Genomic DNA, 18,863 nt, shown 5'->3' with positions numbered 1-18,863 from the left:
TGTATAAAAAAGAATGACAACATGTTCAGCAAAGCTCTGGTGCAGACACATCTGTTGAACGACATGCTGTGGAACATTAAAACCAATGCAAGAGGATGAAGAGGGATGCACCATTTCACTTAAAAAGCAAAGAAAAAACCCCAAAAGCCACATTCCTCCGTCTGTCACATGCAAAAATAAAAAGTCTAATTGGAAGGCAATTTCTGCAAGTTTTAAGCACAGACAAAATTATATATATATATATATATATATATATATATATATATCCCCAAATTTGGCAACAAATGTAACCATCCCAAATTTCAGATGCAGCAGATAATGAGATGAGTGAATCAAGCCTGTGAGGGAGAAAATGGCAAATTGATTACGAGCATAAAAACACAAAATGTTGCTTCTCAGATGAAGAGGTTTATGGGATTTAGATGCATTGGAATTCTTACTCACGTTCAGACCTCCAAGTACCCATGTAAAAACAATTTCCTCAATCTGTTTCGAGCAACAGAGAGAAACTTTTCAGATGCTGTATACATAACAAAGATAACCCAAACTGCTGGCTCAAAAACTGTCAGTCTAATTGCATTTATTATGATAAAAATGAGGGATATACTTAGTACATTTTAAGGAGAGGTGCACCCTCAAGTGGCAAAAGATACGTTGTAACACATGACTTTCCTCACCTACTGTATATACTTGTCTACAAGTTGACCTCATGTATAAGTTGAGGGAAGGTTTCAGGGTAAAAATTATGCATTTTGATATGACTTGTGGATAAGTCATGGGTAAAATGTGGGGGGGGGGGGGGACAAAAAATTGAAAGGGAAAAATACCACTTCTGTCCCTCTTTCTCCTTCTCTGGACCTCTCCCAGCCAACTGACATCACTTCCCAGGTGCTGGAGAAGTCTGAAAATTGGATTGGGGAGGAAAGGAACTGGAGTTAAAAAGGGGTGTTTCTTTGATGGGAAAAGAAGGCTTTAACATTGGATTGGGAAGGGAAAGAAGTAGAGCTAAAGGGAGTGTTTCTTTGATGGGTAGAGAATGCTTTAAAATCAAAATTAAACCATCTGAAAGTTTTTGGATGCCTGCATTCACCTATATTCCTAAGCAGAAAAGAGGTAAACTTGACTGGAAGAGTGAAGAAGGAATTTTTGTTGATTATGTTAGAAATGGTTATAGAATTCTAAATCCAGATTGATGCACAATAAAATTAACAAGTGCTGTTTATATTGATGGAAGACCACAGCCCAAGTCTAATCAAAACCAAGATGTCTATCGAGGTTTATTTTCAAAAGAAGACTCCCACCAGCCACAAGAGCAAGTGGAATTCTTTTGTCCTCCAGAAGTCTTGCATCAAGAAGGGGCTACACCTGCAGTGAACCACCACAATGAGGAACTGGATGGCATGCAAGAAGTAGAGTCAGGTATCCAAATCCAGGTGAGGAGGTCAGAATGCTCCAATAAAGGTTTGCCACCTGACAGATTCTCTTATCAAGCCATGGAAGAATTAATTGCCAAACCCTCTGAATGAAAGAAGATCAAGGGAATTCCAAAGACAAATTCTGAGACGTTAGGTGCAAGCTGCTAGTGAGGAAATGCAGTCTTTATATAAAAACATGATATGGACTTTGTCAGAATTGCCAGAAGGAAAAGGAGCAATTGGCTATAGATGGGTCTTTACCACAAAACTAGATGCAGAAGGAGAGATTTAAAGATACAAAGTAAGATTTGTTGCTAAAGATTATACTCAGAAGTATGGTGAGGACTACAACAAAACTTTTGCTGGATTAGTCACTCATACAGCCAGCAGAACTCTCCTAGCTGTCGCAGCCTACAAGAAACTGAACGTTCAACTTTTGGATGTTTGCACAGCTTTTCTGTATGGTGATCTCACTGAACAACTTTATATGGAACAACCTCCAGGATTCCAAATATCTAGAAAGGAGCATCTTGTATGCAACTTAGAAAAGAGCATTTATGGTTTAAAACAGGCCACCAGAGTATGGACTTACATCACAAATTATGTGCAAGATCTAATCCTGAACAGTGAAGACAAAGCAGATAGTGAAGAGATAATCCAAAATCTCAAGAAAGAGATTTGGGCGACATCTTGCACTATCTTGGAGTGCAAATACAAAGAGACGGTGATGGAAGTTTCTTCCATAATCAAAAACAGAAGATATTGGATCTTCTAGACTGTCTTTTTCTAAAAGATGCAAATGCTATGCCAGTTCCAATGGAAGCAGGATCTTAAAGGACATTAAGAAATCTGAACCTTTACAAAATGGAGGCAAGTATAGGACTGCAGTTGGAAAACTCCTATACATTGCCAACTTCACCAGACCTGACATGGCAAATGCTATTGGCATCTTATGCAGAATGGTCAACTCACCTACAGAAAGAGATTTCATTGCAGTGAAGATATTGCCAAATATTTAAAATGAACAGCAGATTACAAACTAATTCTGCCACCCTGTAACTGACTACATCTGATCGCTTATGTGGATGCAGACTGGGCTGCAGACCTGGCAGACAGAAAGTCAACCGCCAGAAACCTGATCTACTTATGGTGGAGGAGCTGAAAGTTGGACAAGTAAGAAGCAATCTACAATCACAAATTTTTCTACAGGTGTCGAGTTTGTTTAGTAAAAGTAGCATGTGATGAAATCAAGTGGCTGCACAACTTACTCCTGGTCTTTGGGATTACAGAACCCAAACCAACCATTTTGATACAAGACAATCAGAGCTGCATCAAGATTTCTCAGAGTGAAAAGCCATTCAAGAAGAACACTGATATTGCATTTCACAAAGTGAAAGAAATGTGTCAGAATGGACTTGCTCAGATGGAATACTGCAACACTGAGGTGATGATTGCAGACATCCTCACTAAACCTCTACCAAAAGATCGATTCCTGAGGCTACGCAAAGGGATGAAGATCCTTGACATTGGTCCAAAGGTATGAGAAGGTCCGGACCCCACAGACTTTGGAGTCTGAGCAAATTGTGATGTCAATAACCAGACTTCGTGGATGAACCAGAAAGAGTTTATTGAAGTTGATCACCCCAAGAAGTCATTCTTTGCTTATACTGATGAGCTACCATCAGTTTCAATATTATCACCACCATGTTATCCTTTCCACCAGCCTGTCTATCTCTGCCATCTCCTCCACATTTCCATCTTCAGCTACACTAGCTCCTGCAAACTATCAAAGCATTCTATACTATTACCATTCTAACATTCAAACACTCTAACATAACATCCACGGCAGGGGGATCCAGACAGTACACAAACTTTGTTTCATGCACAAAATCATTAAAAATATTGGGTATAAAATCACCGTCAGGCTATGTTTATAAGGAATATATAAACCATAAATGAACTTCATGTTTAGACTTGGGTCCCATCTCCAAGATATCTCATTATGTACTGTATATGTAAGTATTCCAAAATCCCCAAAACTCCAAAATGCAAAGAATTTCTGGTCCAAAGCATTTTGGATAAGATAGACTCAACCTGTACTTATATTCATTCTTTCTCCCTTTCATTCCAGTTCAGTCTTCTTGAAACACTAACTCAACACACACATTTCAATGCTAAGCACACTCTGTGCACTGTACCACCACCTTAGGATCTAAATTCATCCTATGTTTATATCCTCAGACTATTTATACTATCCCAATATTGGGCATGTCAAGAAATTAGCACTCAGCAAGTGGTGGCCTAACTGTCTTATCCAAAACAATGTGTATGGAAGTGTGTGTCCTTGCAGCAGCACCAGCATAACTTTGCAAAAACACTGTGGGAAGGTTTGCCAGCTGGATTAGGATGTTTATTCCCATACCTGGCAGGAACAGTATGGGATGCCAGGATCCTTTCCAGCTGGTTGCACACATCCATTACGGCCAGATGTTAATCTTTCCATGAGTTTGTGGGCGGAAGACAGATTAATTTCCCTTGAGATTTTCCACTAGTTATAACTACATATGCAGCCTATAAGAGAAGCCATTTATGGGATGTATCTATAGGATGACTGCCAAGATTTAAATAACAAAAACGGATGGAGGGGTAACAGAACTGAAGGTGGTGTGGCAAAGGTTTCACTGGCCATGGAGTACACACAATTCTTACTGCTTTTGTTTCAGCCAAAACAAACAGACTGTAGCTCATTGGAAGAGTACCTGCTTTGCATGCAGAAGGTCCTACGTTCGATCTCTGGCACCTCCACCTCTTTGTGTTGCAGGGCTTTATTTTCATCCATTAAAAAAGGAGAACAGGAGCAGGAGTGGCAATGATTGTATGCTTTGTTTAGTGATCTTGGAAATTAGCTGCAAAATTTTTGTTCACTATTCACGCACTAAGGGACAATCCAACCACATATGTACAAAAGATCCCCTACCATCACAACTTCTCCAATAATTTGGATTGGTATATGAGGGAGTTTGACTGGAGTAAGATACCATCGGTGGACCAACTTAATAGTATTCTCTTTAACCACAATGGACTTAGTTTTAAATGGGAAGTGACTCCACATATTTTCCCTGCTCCTACTATTGACTGAAAGGGAAAATTCTGCTTCCCACCCTGTCTTATGAAGAGTCGACTTCCCAAAGGTTTCTTCTGTCAGACAGTTGTTTATGAGTGCTGTTTGGCCTTTAGAACTGTTACCCAGAGAAACACACGTTTTCAAAAAAAGTAAGTAAGGATATTCCTGAACCCAAAGCAGTTTCTTTACAAATAATTGTATCTGTATTATTTGATACTAATTCAGATGTCCAGGGCCCAGAGCACAGATAAGTTGCTCTGTTGTCACAGGTGCCCCATTGTGGAACAGGTCTTTAACTGTCTACAGCCCATAAACCTCCCAACTTCAAAACTGTGCATGTTTCTCTGGGCTCTGGAAATAGGATGAGTAAGAAAAGGCCATAAGGGGAAGGGAAGAGAGCTAAGAGATGTCTCCATTTCTTCCACAAGACTAAAGAGGTAAGTAAAAAAGAGTAATGGCAGATTTTAGTGAATTTGTATATGGATTCCGGGGGGGAAAGCTGATCAAAGGTTACAGGGGATGCAGTGTTGACTTCCATGTCTACCCAGTTAGTCAAGCTATTTCTGCTAATCAACTGGGTGACCTTACTCAGCTAAGAAGCTTCCAACATTCTTGTCACCTACACAAATAGGTTTGTGAAACACTACTAAAAATAATCAAGATCTTTGTCACAATTTTGCCTTTTCAATTTCTCAGTTTACAGGTTTTCATTGAATTGTTAAAATCCTTGAAGGCACTTTAAAGTGCTTTTAGGTGTTTTAAAGTGCTTTTATTGATTCTACCCTGTCCAGAGACCCCATGAAGTAGGCTAGGCTAGAAATATTTTAATACGTAAACATATCTGCACAGTAAAATAAAAGCCTACTGAACACAGAAAAGAAATGGAAGACAATCAGTAAAACTGAAAGAAGCATCTGCATAAAGGAATTAAAATGGGAAGTTAACAAACTAAGCGACTTGTAAAGCTACTACCAATGATAAGAAATGTTTTTTACTATGTTTGTTTGTCTTGTTTATTATTTATATGTGGATTAAAATAAAAGGGGGGGAAAGCCTACTGAATCAGGAAGGATTTTGCCGTATGGTAAAACACTATAAAAGATAATAACTGGAATACATTGTACAACATTCAATAGTACACCAAGGTGGAATAATTAATAACTATACATAGGATTAGTCACGCAACTAAGGAAATCAATAGAACTTCAGTCATGATTCGCTTGCTGATTTCAACAGGTCTATCTTAAGCATGACTAACTACCACTATCATTGATTATCCTGCCCAATCTTCAAAGAATTTGGAGTAGTTTGTAAAAAGCCTTCCGCATTTTATTATGTCAGTTCTCTTGTTAGTCAATAGTGATTGGCACAAGGTCACCCAATATAGACCAAGAGGGGATTTGAACACAGATCTCCCCAGTCATAGTTTCTAATGACTATACCACTCTAGCTCTGCTTCTGTGGTTGCTTCTCATAGAGCTTATTCAATGCTAATGAAAGAAAAAAGTACACCAAAGCAAGACAAAAATATTAAATGTACCATTTAAAGATTTACCATTACTACCAGGCAGAAAGACCAATATCTGGGGAGTGACAAGAGTTGCAGCCTATGATACCTAGATGGTGCCAAGTGAAAAAAAAAAGGCTACTGCAATGAAGAGGGCATCATACAATCATGTGGAGGATGACAGTACTCCTGGCCCCAACTGTAGATATTCATGTGTTAGCGTAGGACTATGCTAACACATGAATATCCAAGAGCTGAACACAGTTTTAGGGAAGGTCTTAGCAAAAGGGTGGCACCAGCATATTATAGTGTCAAGTATCTATTTATAGTAACATATTCTTGAGATAGAGACATTTTGATCCTGTAGAATGGGAAGAGTTGGGAAATGTGAAATGATGCCTTCAAAGGAAAGGGCGCATGGCCATTTGGGAACTAGAACTCCGCAAGATCTGGGCTTCAGGTTTTCCTACCCCACTCTACATGATCAGATCACTGTAGTCTTTGGGTGTCCAAGTCATCTTGAAGCACCTGAGTGAGAAAATGCTAGTACACAAGCTCCTTCACTGCAGACATGCTCACTAATATGGTGTGTTCAATATGGAAAGATTGTTACTATGTCTCAGTCCAATCAAATTGTGTTGTGGCACACCATTTCTTTAAGAGAAATCCATAGTCTTTCATGCTCTATATAGTCAAATGCTTGCACTGGATTGTCCAGATTCAAAACCTACGCTTAGGACAAGAAGCTACTGTTGGGACACAACACAGAGAAATGGAATGGTTTCCAATTGGAAAAGGGATTTGGCTAGGCTGCATTTTATCACCTATCTATTTAACTTGTATGCTGCACATATCGTATCTTTGGACTTTTTCATGTGTGACATCACCTAATAATCCTTGTGCAATTGTGCAATAGTGATAGGAGCATCCGGTTATACTCCCATCACTTTTGGCCATCTGATAAAGTCCTTTCAGTCTTAGTCCAGCACTTATTCCACTGCATCATACTGGCTCTTAAATTTGTTATTAGTAACAAGAAAAACTGGCACTAACCCTTATTCCCTAAGTAATAGCAGGATGATCCCTACCTGCTAGATAGATATTAGGACCTGTTAAATGGGAATTATTGTCCAACTCCTTCTCAAGGATCCCAACTTGGGAAAAGACTATTTGAAGCTTGCATTCATATCACCTTACTTTTACTTTGGATTGAGCTTTAGAACCATGCCATGGCCACTATACAAGATCTTAGCATTACATTGGCACAAGGTATCACAGCCAGCATGGTGGTTTGAGTGGTAGTGGTTTGAGCACTGGACTATGACTCTGGAGACCAGGGTTCAAATCCCAGCTCAGCCATGTAACTAGGTGACCTTGAACAAGTCACACTCTCTCAGCCACAGAAAATGGCAATGGCAAACCCCTCTAAAGAAACTTGCCAAGAAAACCTCATTCTAGTTTCACCTTCGGGTTGCCATCAGTCAGAAATGACATGTAAGCACACAACAACAACATAGCTAAATTGTTAGCTACAACAGAGTAGCTAAACGACAACAGTTGTTAGCAACAGCATAGCTAAACAACACAAAATTAATTAACACAAAATTTGGTATCAGAAAATGAACTCTAGGTCACTCCAGGGACATAAAGGTCAGTACTGCCCATCATACCCATGCCTCTGTTAAATTAATAATCTTACTTTGCCGAGAGTCTTTTCTTCAAGATAAAGCAAGAGACTTGAATCACAGTCCTTCGCCCCATCATCCACACTCGCCACACATACCTCTTAACCTTTCCTCAGTGATACAGTAATTGTGCCCATGAGTAAGTCACAATGAGAAATGGCTGGGTGAATTGGATAGGATTCCCACATAATTAATGTTGCTCAAGAACTGGAAGGATGATCTAAGACATGATTGATTGGGCAAAGGTAGAATGAATTGAGCAACTTAGCTATGGAGAGTTGAGAGCAAGAAGAATATTGGCTGTAGGAATTGATTAGATTGAAAAAGGAGAAAAGGAGAATAGATTTAAAAGATTCAAGAACAGGATGAACTAAGGAGAAATATGAATCCAATACACAATGGACATAAGGGTGAAAAAATGAGGTAACAATAGAAAGAGAAAAAAGACACAAGAGAAGCAGGGAAAGAAATACTAAGATCATTTGAGAAGAGAGTAATATAAATATTATACAAGAATAATCCCAAGTCATTGACATATGCCTTTGCAAGGTTAGTTCAACACACCCTTCAGCACACTCTGACACATTGCACTGCATATTCTCCTACCCTGTTCCTCCTCGTACTGTTCATCTTCTCAGTGTGCAAGAGCAGAGATGGATAAGCCAGTTGCCGCAGGCAGAACTCAAGTGAGCTCCTGAGTATCTGCAGTTTGGAATTGCTGCTGTCATACCTTGCTTTTTCCTCCTTCCTCCCAAATAGGAAAGGCCAGTGATCTTGGGGAGAAGAAAAGAAAAGAGCACCTAAGCATTAAGATTACCATATACACTTGACTATAAATTGTCCTCATATATAAATCAAGAGCAGATTTAGGGGCCAAATTAAGGATTTTGATATGACCTGTGGACAAGCTAAGGATAAAACCTAGGGGTATGTAACAAAGGATTTAAAGAATGAAGGAAAAGAAAACACTGCCAAAGAACTTACAAAATTCCAGCAGATATAACTGTCTGTGCTTGCCCTAAAGGCTTGATGGATGAGAAAACAGAGTGGGGTCAGTGTCTTTAGGACAGATTACACTCTTCCGTTTCACTAGGGGATGGTTCCTTTTTAAATAACAGTTAAAGTACATCCACTGACCCGTGGATAAGTCAACTCAAGTTTTTGGGGTCAATTTTTTTTACTAGAATTTCTAGACTTACACCTGAGCATATACAATAAACATATGTTTAAAAGCTACTATAACATAATGGTTATTAGAATAAGCTGGAATTTAGAAATCTTAGTTCAGCTCTCATTTAGCTATCTGTAAGTTTGGATAAACTGCTATTCTCAGCTTCAGAGGATCCACTAATTCTGTAGCCAGTGTTGTAACTGTTTCCTCTCCTGGTCAACAGAAGATTGTTGAGTATTTTAAAACTTCATCAAATGTTTTGGATAGGATCCAATGGAGATTTAAAATGTCCTTACCAATAGACATATGTTGCAATGGAAAAAGGTACAGCGCAACATGCCATGCATGAGCTTGGTGTATGCGGATTTGAGTTTACGCATATGGCAGGCCTAGGAGGACAAAATGGTCTTGAGCATGCCACCATAGAAACCAATGAGATTTGGGCATACACATTTTTCAATAGATCCCCTGTGTATAGGAAGGGCCCACTGTATAAAGTATCAGAGTCAAGCATAAAAGAAAAATAAGGACAATAGCCCACATAATTACATGTCAGAATAGTCAGATGTACTGCATAGATCTATGACTTGTTTTAAAACTCAGAGCATAGCTGTGCTACAGACTGACTGGATAGGGAGGTTAAATTAAATATTACTTTAAAATAAATATTATTTATTTCATTATAACAACAAAAAGTGTGAGTGCCATATGACAATGGAACAAGACCATTAAATAAGAGGACAAGATTAAATAAAATAAGAATAAGAAATAATGCTACTAATGAAACTCACTTATCACAGGCAGCTTTGGTCTAAATCCAATTGATATTCCCAAACGAACTTGGTCCATTGAATCAATGGGATCTACATAACTGCTGAGTTACCATTCAGCAACTGATTCAATAGGTCTATTCTAGCTAGCACTAACAGTTGCATTTAAGCCTTTGACAGCATCTTTGGAATAAAATTCCAAGGATCCTTTGGGAGAAACTGTGAGAGTTCAACTGCTATAAATCCAGTGTGAAATATACTGTTATAAAACAGTTGTACACTTATAGATTAAATCCATCACTTTACAGAAACAAAATGAATCTGTGTGCACATAGACTTCCCACTGTCCAAACTGTCCCAGGAAATCACACCTTTGACTTCACCTTTTCAAACAACGATGGCAATTCGCTAGCCAAGCTGGCCAGAGGGAGTTGCAATTTTAGGCTGCTGCATCACACCGTTGACTCATGTTCAACTTGTGGTCTACTTGGACTCCTAGATCCCTTTCACACATATAAATCTCATTCAGCCAGGTGCCCCCATCCTATATCTGTGCATTTTGTTTTTCTGCCATAAGTGCAGTACCTTACATTTCTCTGTGTTAAATTTCATTTTGTTAACTTTGGCCCTGATTTCTAGTCTATTCAGGTCATTCTGAATTTTGATCCTGTCCTCTGGGGTATTAGCTACTCCTCCTAATTTGGTGTCATCTGTAAATTTGATAACTATGTCCTCAATACTGTCATCCAAGCCATTAATAAAGATGTTGAATAGCACTGGCCCCAAGACAGACCCCTGTGGGACCCCACTGGTCACTTCTCTCCAGGATGAAAATGAAACATTGTTGAGCACCCTTTGGGTTCTAATGTGTTATGGGAAGGAAACTGCCACATTTTCCAGCCAGTTTTGGTAGTGTTTACATGGTTTTCATGCAAAGTATTGTCTGAGAAGCACTCAATTTTTTAAATTTTGGGGGTGGGGTCTGAGGGTTTGCGGGAATTTGGTGGCTTTGGGGAAAACATTTAGGAATCTAAAGGCCACATCGAGCTCACAGGGTGCACTCTCTGCACTGCAGCTGTAAAAGTAATGACAAGGCAAAGATTCCACAGCAGTCAGGCTCCAAACCTTTTGAATTGTTGCAGCATCATTACATTACATTAACAAGCACCCAGAGCTGACTCAAGATGATACCTCAGACCATATTAGACAATTCCATGGACATTTGTATTTGGCACATCCCTGAAGCCAAGCTGCAGATGTGAATCATATTTGTTTGATATCATGACCAAAAATAGCCACAGCTGCTATCAGATTTTGGTGAGCCCATTTCCCCCCATTCACTGCCTTAACCTACTCCTTTATGAAACAGCTCAGAATTTTCAAATCTCTTAGGTTACATACTCAAATTATGGAAACACAGATGGGAGTGACAGAGACAACTAAAATATTCTGGGTAGGGAAATGAGATATTTACCATTAGCCATGGAAGAATCTGTCAATTTGAATTTGTGCATAGATGGCTTGAAAGCCTTTGTCAATAATTTGCCACAGAAGCTAACAGGAAGTACTCTATTTCAAGGGCAATCTGTAGTTCTCAAGATGCTGCTGGACTGCAGCTCCCATGATCTTTCACCATTGGATATGCTGAATAAATATGATGGGAGCTGCAGTACAACAAAAGCACAGAAAGACAATGACTGGCACCCCGCTAGGCAGTTGTGACATTGTAAGCATGGTCATACAACATGGTAAATGTTTGGTATCCACCTTTATGACCATTGTTACAATCATAAATGCTCCCCAAACTCACCTTAAAATCCAAACAGTCATTTAGAGGGATGGGCTTCTGCAGCATCCAGACCTCCTCCCACCAGCAAGTAACAAAGTGATGAGCAGGAGTAAGGACCCTTGCAGGTTCCTGTCGCAACTCCTCTTGGCACCACTATTCACTGGTGGAAAGGGGCAGGATACCTCATTCTGAAGCATCCCCAGAGAATCCTTTGGATTTTAAGGTGAATTTTGAGGGCTGGATCAGTAGACAAATTGTAACTACATCCATAGACAAATTGTATCGGGGGCGTGTTACAGACCGCTGAGAAGCAGTGGTCTGGCTCCACCTCCACTTGCAGCGTCCATGAACCACAGCCTTTAAATGGGCATGGCTCCCAGATGCTGCAGAGAAGGAGCGCAGAAATCATGCTCCTTCTCAGGCCCCGGAAGAGGTGCCGCGAGTGCCAAAGGGCGCACTCGCAGCATCACTTCCAGGGCGCCACGTGCGGACGCAAAGCGTCCGCTACGTCAAAATGGCGGCGCCCGTATGAACAGGGCACCGCCATTTTGTACGGACTGAGTCCGTGATAGGGTAAGGGGCGTGTAGAAGAGACGCCCCTTTTTCAAACTGGGACGTCCTCAGGACATCCCTAATGGCGGTTTGTAACCCACCTATGTGTCTGATCCAGGAACTCAGCCACTGTGTTCTCCAGACCTCAAGCCCTTTACTTTTAGATCACAACTTCCCAAGCCATATAATATTTTCTTTTTCATATTCTTACAGTCCTCTTATCTGCTAAGACTTTCAGGTGGAAGGGCTATACATTTAAATAAAGGAATGAGTTGTCATTTCAAGGTATACCTGTCTTTAAAAAGAAATTATAATTTACAACATAGTATTAAATAAATCTTAACATCATCTCCTACAGGATTTTCAGCCCATTTAGAATCACAGTATACATGTAATGACATCTTTTGTTTTTCCTCTATAATGCCCTTGAAAATTAGCACCTCACTCGATTTTCACAAGGTCAAAAGAGACAGACATCACTCTCATTTAGTTAATCCAGACCTTCCTTTGCATGCGACATGCCCTCTGCTCTTGGATGATTTAATCAGAGCTAGAGATCTCCTCCATCCCAGAGCAGCTTCCGCCCTCACCTCAGAAATTGAACTGCCTGAAAACAAATGCAGGGCTTTGCTCACATTTATCCCATGTTACTCTGACCTCTCCTTTTATGTTGCAAGAACCTTGAGGCAGAGAACTCATCCTTTGCAAGTCTCCAAAGTGTTATACTTATAAATAAGAAACAAAGAGACTACAGCCAGCCAAATGGAATTTACAAGCCATGAATATGTATGTCAGTCTATGCCTTCAGTTGTCCACCTTTGTCATCCTTAGCTGTTCAAAGGTGTCCTGCTCTCTCAGATTTCCAGTGACTAATCTTGTTGCTCCAGATAAAGAACAGCCTACTAGAACATTTCCACAATGCCATTTTACGTATCGTCTCCATAAAGTTTTTGGTACAACCCCAGTTCCCACACTATACCACAGGAATGGGGGAATCTTTGGTCCTTCAGATATTTTTGGACTCTAGCTCCCTTCAGACCAATGCAATACAGCAGTGGTATGGGAGTTGAAAGGCAGAAGGACAGTTTCCTCAGCCCTGCCCTACTAAAACTAAGGCTATAAGCAAGCCTTCATATAGGAAACTAACACAATCACATGTTATTTCTTTGCTTACTCCTACCTTTTCCCTTCCCCTCCTCCGTCATTTCTCTTGTACTGGATTTCAGACTGTATGAACTCTGGGGCAGGAGCCAATCATATATTCTGCAGAGGCAGACCAGTCAAGCTCTCTACCTCAAAGGGCTGTTACAAAGATACAACTAGGGTGATCATATGTGCTTCTCTGAGATGCCCAAGAGGAGAAGGTGTGACAAATATGTAATACAGTGCTCCCGCGCCATATGCGGGCGCGCCATACGCGGCCTTGAGCATATGCACTCAAGCCGCGGCGTGCACGCGGGGTGGAAGGGGCGGCATGTCCCATTCAATTGAATGGGCGCGCGCGCCCGTTGCGCCCCATGCACGCCCACACCGCCGCACCGCTGCGCACGAGCCCCATTGTTTCCAATGGGGCTCGAGCATAGGCGGAATTCGCCTTACGCAGAGGGATCCGGAACGGATCCCCCGCGTAAGGCGAGGACGGACTGTAATGCATAAATTGATTTAACGCTGTTAAATATACAAAACATGGAGTGGAACAAAACTTTCTTGTTATCTCCATAAATAGGCTATGCCACCTAATATGCCCAAGGGAAAACATGACTATCACAAATAGCATTTTTATTTGCACTGACTTATTTGGACGATGCACTCACATTTCAATAAGAGCATGAATTAGCCATATGAACAGAAGATCCTGGGTAACTGCATGCTCTGCTAATTATGATCTTCTTGAATTGTGAACCCTGCGAGAACACAGTTATGTCTTTGCTAGAAAACTTGCCCCAATTGCAAGTGGTAAAAGTCACAAGACAAGCATCCAGATGAAGTCAGAATTGTATCCTGTCCAAAGTTGCATCCTTTATAGATTGGCAATTTGTACCTGTCAGTCTTTCCACACTAGAAAGATAAGAAAAACCAACAACTGCTCTTTCTCCTCAAATAGAACAGCAAATTCAATAAATGTTTGTCAGAGTGTCTTTTCCAATTAAATGCTTACTTCTGTGGGCACAATCATACTGAAATATGAAATGCGCCTACTAGGGTGCAAGCTGTACTTGGCACATTAGAACTTAATTTTGAATGAACATACAAAGGCTTGCCATGCCAGAAGGCAGGACACATGCAAAAATCCCATATCCTCTATGAACTTACTAGGCAGCCTCATGGAAACTATGTTTCTCTTATACCAGTGTTTTTGGACTGCAATACCTAGGTGTGGAAAGATACAATGTTTCTCATCCTTGTCTCAGGCTTTGACACAAACTTGTCTGCAACCTGAAGATAACAACACTGGCCAACATTGCAAGCTTGTTGCAGGATTAACTAAGGCAATTATAGGCAGTGTGTGTTGATCATCTAATGTGCATACCACTAAATGGTATGAGAGCACCTAGTCCTGCTTCTAAAGTAAAGCAGACCATTACCTCTTGCATGGCAGAAAATTGAAAGAATCATAGAATCACAGAGTTGGAAGAGACCCCAAGGGCCATCCAGTCCAACACCATTCTGCTATGCAGGAACTCTCAATCAAAGCATCCCCAACAGATGGCCACCCAGCCTCTGTTTAAATACCTCCAAGGAAGGACACTCCGCCACACTCCAAGGGAATGTATTCCACTGTCAAACAGCCCTTACTATCAGGAAGTTCCTCCTAATGTTGAGCTGGAATCTCTTTTCCTGGAGCTTGCATCCATTGATCCAGGCCCTGTTCTCTGGAGCAGCAGAAAACAAGCTTGCTCCCTTATTAATATGACATCCCTTCAAATATTTAAACAGAATGAAAAAGAACCTGCTTGATCAGATCATAACGGTCTACCCAGTCCTAGTCACCAAAAGCATCTAAGAAAGCAGACTTAAGTCTATAAAAGCTCATGTTGCCAACTTTTTTCTTTCAGTTAGTTTCAAAGGTGTGACAAGAGCTCTCTACATATACTAGTTCAGAACTGTGTTTCCTCATTAGATACTTCTGGGAAATTTACAACAGGGTTTTAAGACAACATCCCAATCCTCCTTTCCTTCCACAGGTAAGCAAGAAGGTGAGGGCACTCACCCCAATTTTGAAAGCTAACTCCACAGTCTTATATATCTCCTTGAGTTCAGTAGTAGGGAAGCTGGGCACAAGACTGCAGCCTGGGCCAGCTGCCATCACCACCCTTTTTGTCATCTTTAAATTAATTACAAACGACTTTTGTTTGTCCAAATCTACTTTCAATCTAGTTCACTAGAAAACCTCTGCTTCCTATGTTTAGCCATTTCCTCCACAGCATGCAGAATTTTATAAACCTCTACATATCTCCCTCTTCTATACTCAGTAAATTTACTAAATAGATTACACCTTCTTAATAGGTATACATAGGATTTCAGCTTTCCAACCCAACCTATACATGTCTCCTCCGAACTAAACACCATAAAGTTCAGCTGGACTTTCAAGGTATAGGATCACAGTATTATCTGTGTTTTCTTTTTCTTTGTTTCATTTCCCACCCAACTAAACTAATATATTCGTGACTAGGAAGATCACTGTGATATCTAGCTCTAAGGAATACAGTACATACAAATACTAATTATATATATTGAAGAATCATTATTATTCCTCTGAAATGTTTTGATTTGATGCTGCTAAACCACATCCATAACAAGGAAAAAATGTGCAGGACACAGATTAACTGAGCATGTATGAGGTTTCAAATCTAACAATCCCATTTTGCATTTACAGCTAGAAATTTGAAATACAAGATACACACAGAGAGCCAAAACACCAGTCAAGGCGGGTAGTCAAACATATTTATGTCCCACTTTTTCTCCTACTCAAAATTCACCTGAAAAATCCACGTTGTTGTAACATTTAAACAGGGCCATTGCACACCCAGGCAAACACACACACAAAAGATCAATAGCAACTCACACATAGCCTGTGTCTTTTAATAGGAAGGACATTGCTGGGAGAGAGATCTGTTTAAAGCTGCCAAAAACATACAGTGTCCAGTTTTAAGGGATAGTCAGCAGGTGCATTAAGAAAGCAGAGAACTGTAAATCATGATCAAAGAGCAACAAAATGCATATAGAGGTTGGGGCAGAAAACAGCTGCTACAAAAGAAAGTAAGAGCATACATGAAATTGTTTGTTTTAATGGGAACCCTAACCCTCTGTAAAATACTTATTTTTCAGGTCATGAACAGGTTCGATCTACTCATCCCTCGAGGGGAACCACCAACATCACTTCTAACTTATCAACAGCTAACTTGCATTACATTCTCATAGGCTGGATTCTCATCCCCTTGAAATCAAGCTGGGGTTGGGTACCAAGTTGGCACCCTACAGATACATTCCCCAAATGCACCAGATCCCATCTGATCTTGGAAGTTAAGCACAGCCAGTCCTGGTTCATACTTGGATGGGAGACCATCAACAAATACCAGGTGCTGTAGGCCATATTTCAGAGGAAGGAAAAGGCTAAATCATCTCTGAGTATTCCTTGCCTAAAGGGTAGTCTACACAACAACAACAGCAGCAGCAGCAGCAGCAGCAGCAGCAGCAGCAGCAGCATTTATTGATTAGTCAATTGACCATATCTAGTCTACACATAAATGTAATGTATGAACTAGTGAGCATTTTCGCTTCCAAATTCACATCTGTTTGCATCTATTCATCCTCCCTCTGCCAAGAAATGTCCAGCCATCTGAACACATGCAAAGACAACATAGGCAGCAACACATGCAATGATGCACATTTCTGCCAATTTCAGCAGATACTCTGGTTAAAATCACGAAACCTTTTATCTGATTGGGAGTTCCTGCATGGCAAGGGGGTTGGACTGGATGGCGCTTGTGGTCTCTTCCAACTCTACGATTCTATAATTCTATGATTCTATGAATGTAACTATATGTATTTGGAACTAGCAACAGGAAGAGCCAGTGTGGCATAGCCCTTTGAGCAATGGGCTACAACTCTATAGAGACCAGAGTTCAATTCCTGGTCCAGACACAAAACCCACCGAGTGATTTTTGAGCAAGTCGCACACTCTCAGCCTCAGGGGAAGGCAACAGCAAACCTCCTCTGAACAAATCTTGCCAAGAAAACCTCTGGATAGATTTGCCTTATAAGTCGGAAACAACTCGAAGGCAGACAGCGACGCAGCAGACAAAAGTGGTATGTGAAAGAAAGGATGAATGACTGGCTAAGAGCAAAGGGAAGAGTGGGTGTTCTCCATTAGCCACAGCTGATTTGGACTGATTGAACATGCGATGAAAAAGGGGAACGGAGGGGGTCCCCCACTGTATTGATCGCGTCTGAACTCTATGCCTCTCTCCTTTTAGCATCGGGGGTGCAGAGAAGAAGCAAAAGACCTTCTTTCACAGCACATCGCCATGAGGTCTTGGTTGGTGTGTGTGTGTGTGTGCAAATGTGAGAAGTGAAAAACCACCAAAGCTGATGGGGAAGAGAGAGAAAAGAGAGAGAAAGGCTGCTTCAGCCTAGCAAGCAAGGACCAGCTGGGAGGATAATTGGAAAGTGAACACATCCTTAAAGAATGGCAAGAAAGGGAGCAGAAAGCGCAGAAGATTTATGAGGAGGAACAAGTGAAACAGGAAAAGAAGAGCCTCACACGTAATATTGGCACTAGTCACGGTCGGCTTGCGCTTGGAAAGGCTGCAATGATAGGGCCTGGGAAGATGAAATCATATATATTAAAAATTAACAAATAAATTAAGGAGACATTTGGTTCCCCCCCATTTTTCCATATAAAATGAACTAGAAGTTTCCAAGAAGCCGGTGTCCACGGCTCTGTTTAATTTCTTCCTTTGATCTTTATTTCTTTTCCCCCAGTTCCTATGGATGGAAAGCGGGAGGCTTAGGCTGCATCCACACTGGAGAAGTAACCCGGCTTGGCCGCGCTTTCGCTCTTTGTCTGGCTCAAGGGCTATGGAATTCTGGGAGTTGGAGTTCATTTTGGAATCCCTGCCAATATGTCTTGGAAGAAGAAGAGGACGCCTGGGTCAACCCTGCGGAGGAAGAGGAGGGAACGACGTGATTCCATGCCATTCCTGTAGGCCGCCTTTCTCCCCGTTCCTCCCGCCTACAAACTAAGCTCAAGACTCCCCGCAGGAACGTTCACACGTTACGAGGGAGAGAGGTGCAGATAACACGCAGGTTGTTTTTCCTCCTGGACCACACCCATCGAGAAGAAGGAGAAGGAGGAGAAGCAGGGCTCACCTGAGTGCAAAGGCTGCCTTCTCTCGGGCTCCTCTGCGTCCTGGCTCCGTCTCTCTCGCCGACAAACTCCCCGCGTGGCTCCACTTTCCCCTCCGCCGCCTCCTTCTCCTCCTCCTCCTCGGCCCTCCCACAGCCATTTGCGGCTTCTGCCCAGGAGGAAGGAGGAAGGAGGGAGGGAGGCTGGCTGTCGCCTTCTCTGTCGCCCTCCCAGCGCCTCCTCAAAACCTCAGCATTAGTATTTATTCCTTTTGCGTGTGCCGCCTTTCTCCCAAGGTAGAGCCCCAGGCGACTCCTGCAAAGAGTCACTCCAATGGAGAAGACACACATCCCCTCTCTCTCTCTCTCACACACACACATACTGTTGAGAGACCATAAACAGCATCCTCCAAAGGGAGACGCTGGATACAAATAAATATTTATTATTATTATTATTATTATTATCCTCCTTGGAAATTAGGGCTGCTTTGACTATATCGAT

At 41.3% G+C, this 18,863-nt stretch overlaps 1 protein-coding gene across 11 annotated transcripts in view; it reads right to left on the bottom strand.

The window, feature by feature from the left end:
* Positions 1 to 18,462, bottom strand: part of SEMA6D (semaphorin 6D) — a 340,819-nt gene extending 322,357 nt beyond the window's left edge. For 10 of the 11 annotated variants that reach the window (XM_089538774.1, XM_089538783.1, XM_089538781.1 and 7 more), the window contains exons 1-2: positions 18,386 to 18,462; positions 8,338 to 8,504 (exon numbers count right to left, since the gene is read on the bottom strand). The gene's annotated coding sequence lies outside the window, so the exon portion shown is untranslated. The remainder of the gene's footprint in view (positions 1 to 8,337; positions 8,505 to 18,385) is intronic. The other variant, XM_089538776.1, reaches the window with a different exon arrangement.
* Between the last annotated feature and the right edge of the window lie 401 nt (positions 18,463 to 18,863).

Source organism: Sceloporus occidentalis, unplaced genomic scaffold, assembly GCF_023333645.1.
Source record: "Sceloporus occidentalis isolate IW3139 unplaced genomic scaffold, rSceOcc1.0.p SCAF_9, whole genome shotgun sequence".
Classification (NCBI taxonomy): Eukaryota; Metazoa; Chordata; class Lepidosauria; order Squamata; family Phrynosomatidae; genus Sceloporus; species Sceloporus occidentalis.
This window is presented reverse-complemented; position numbering and strand designations above follow the sequence as displayed.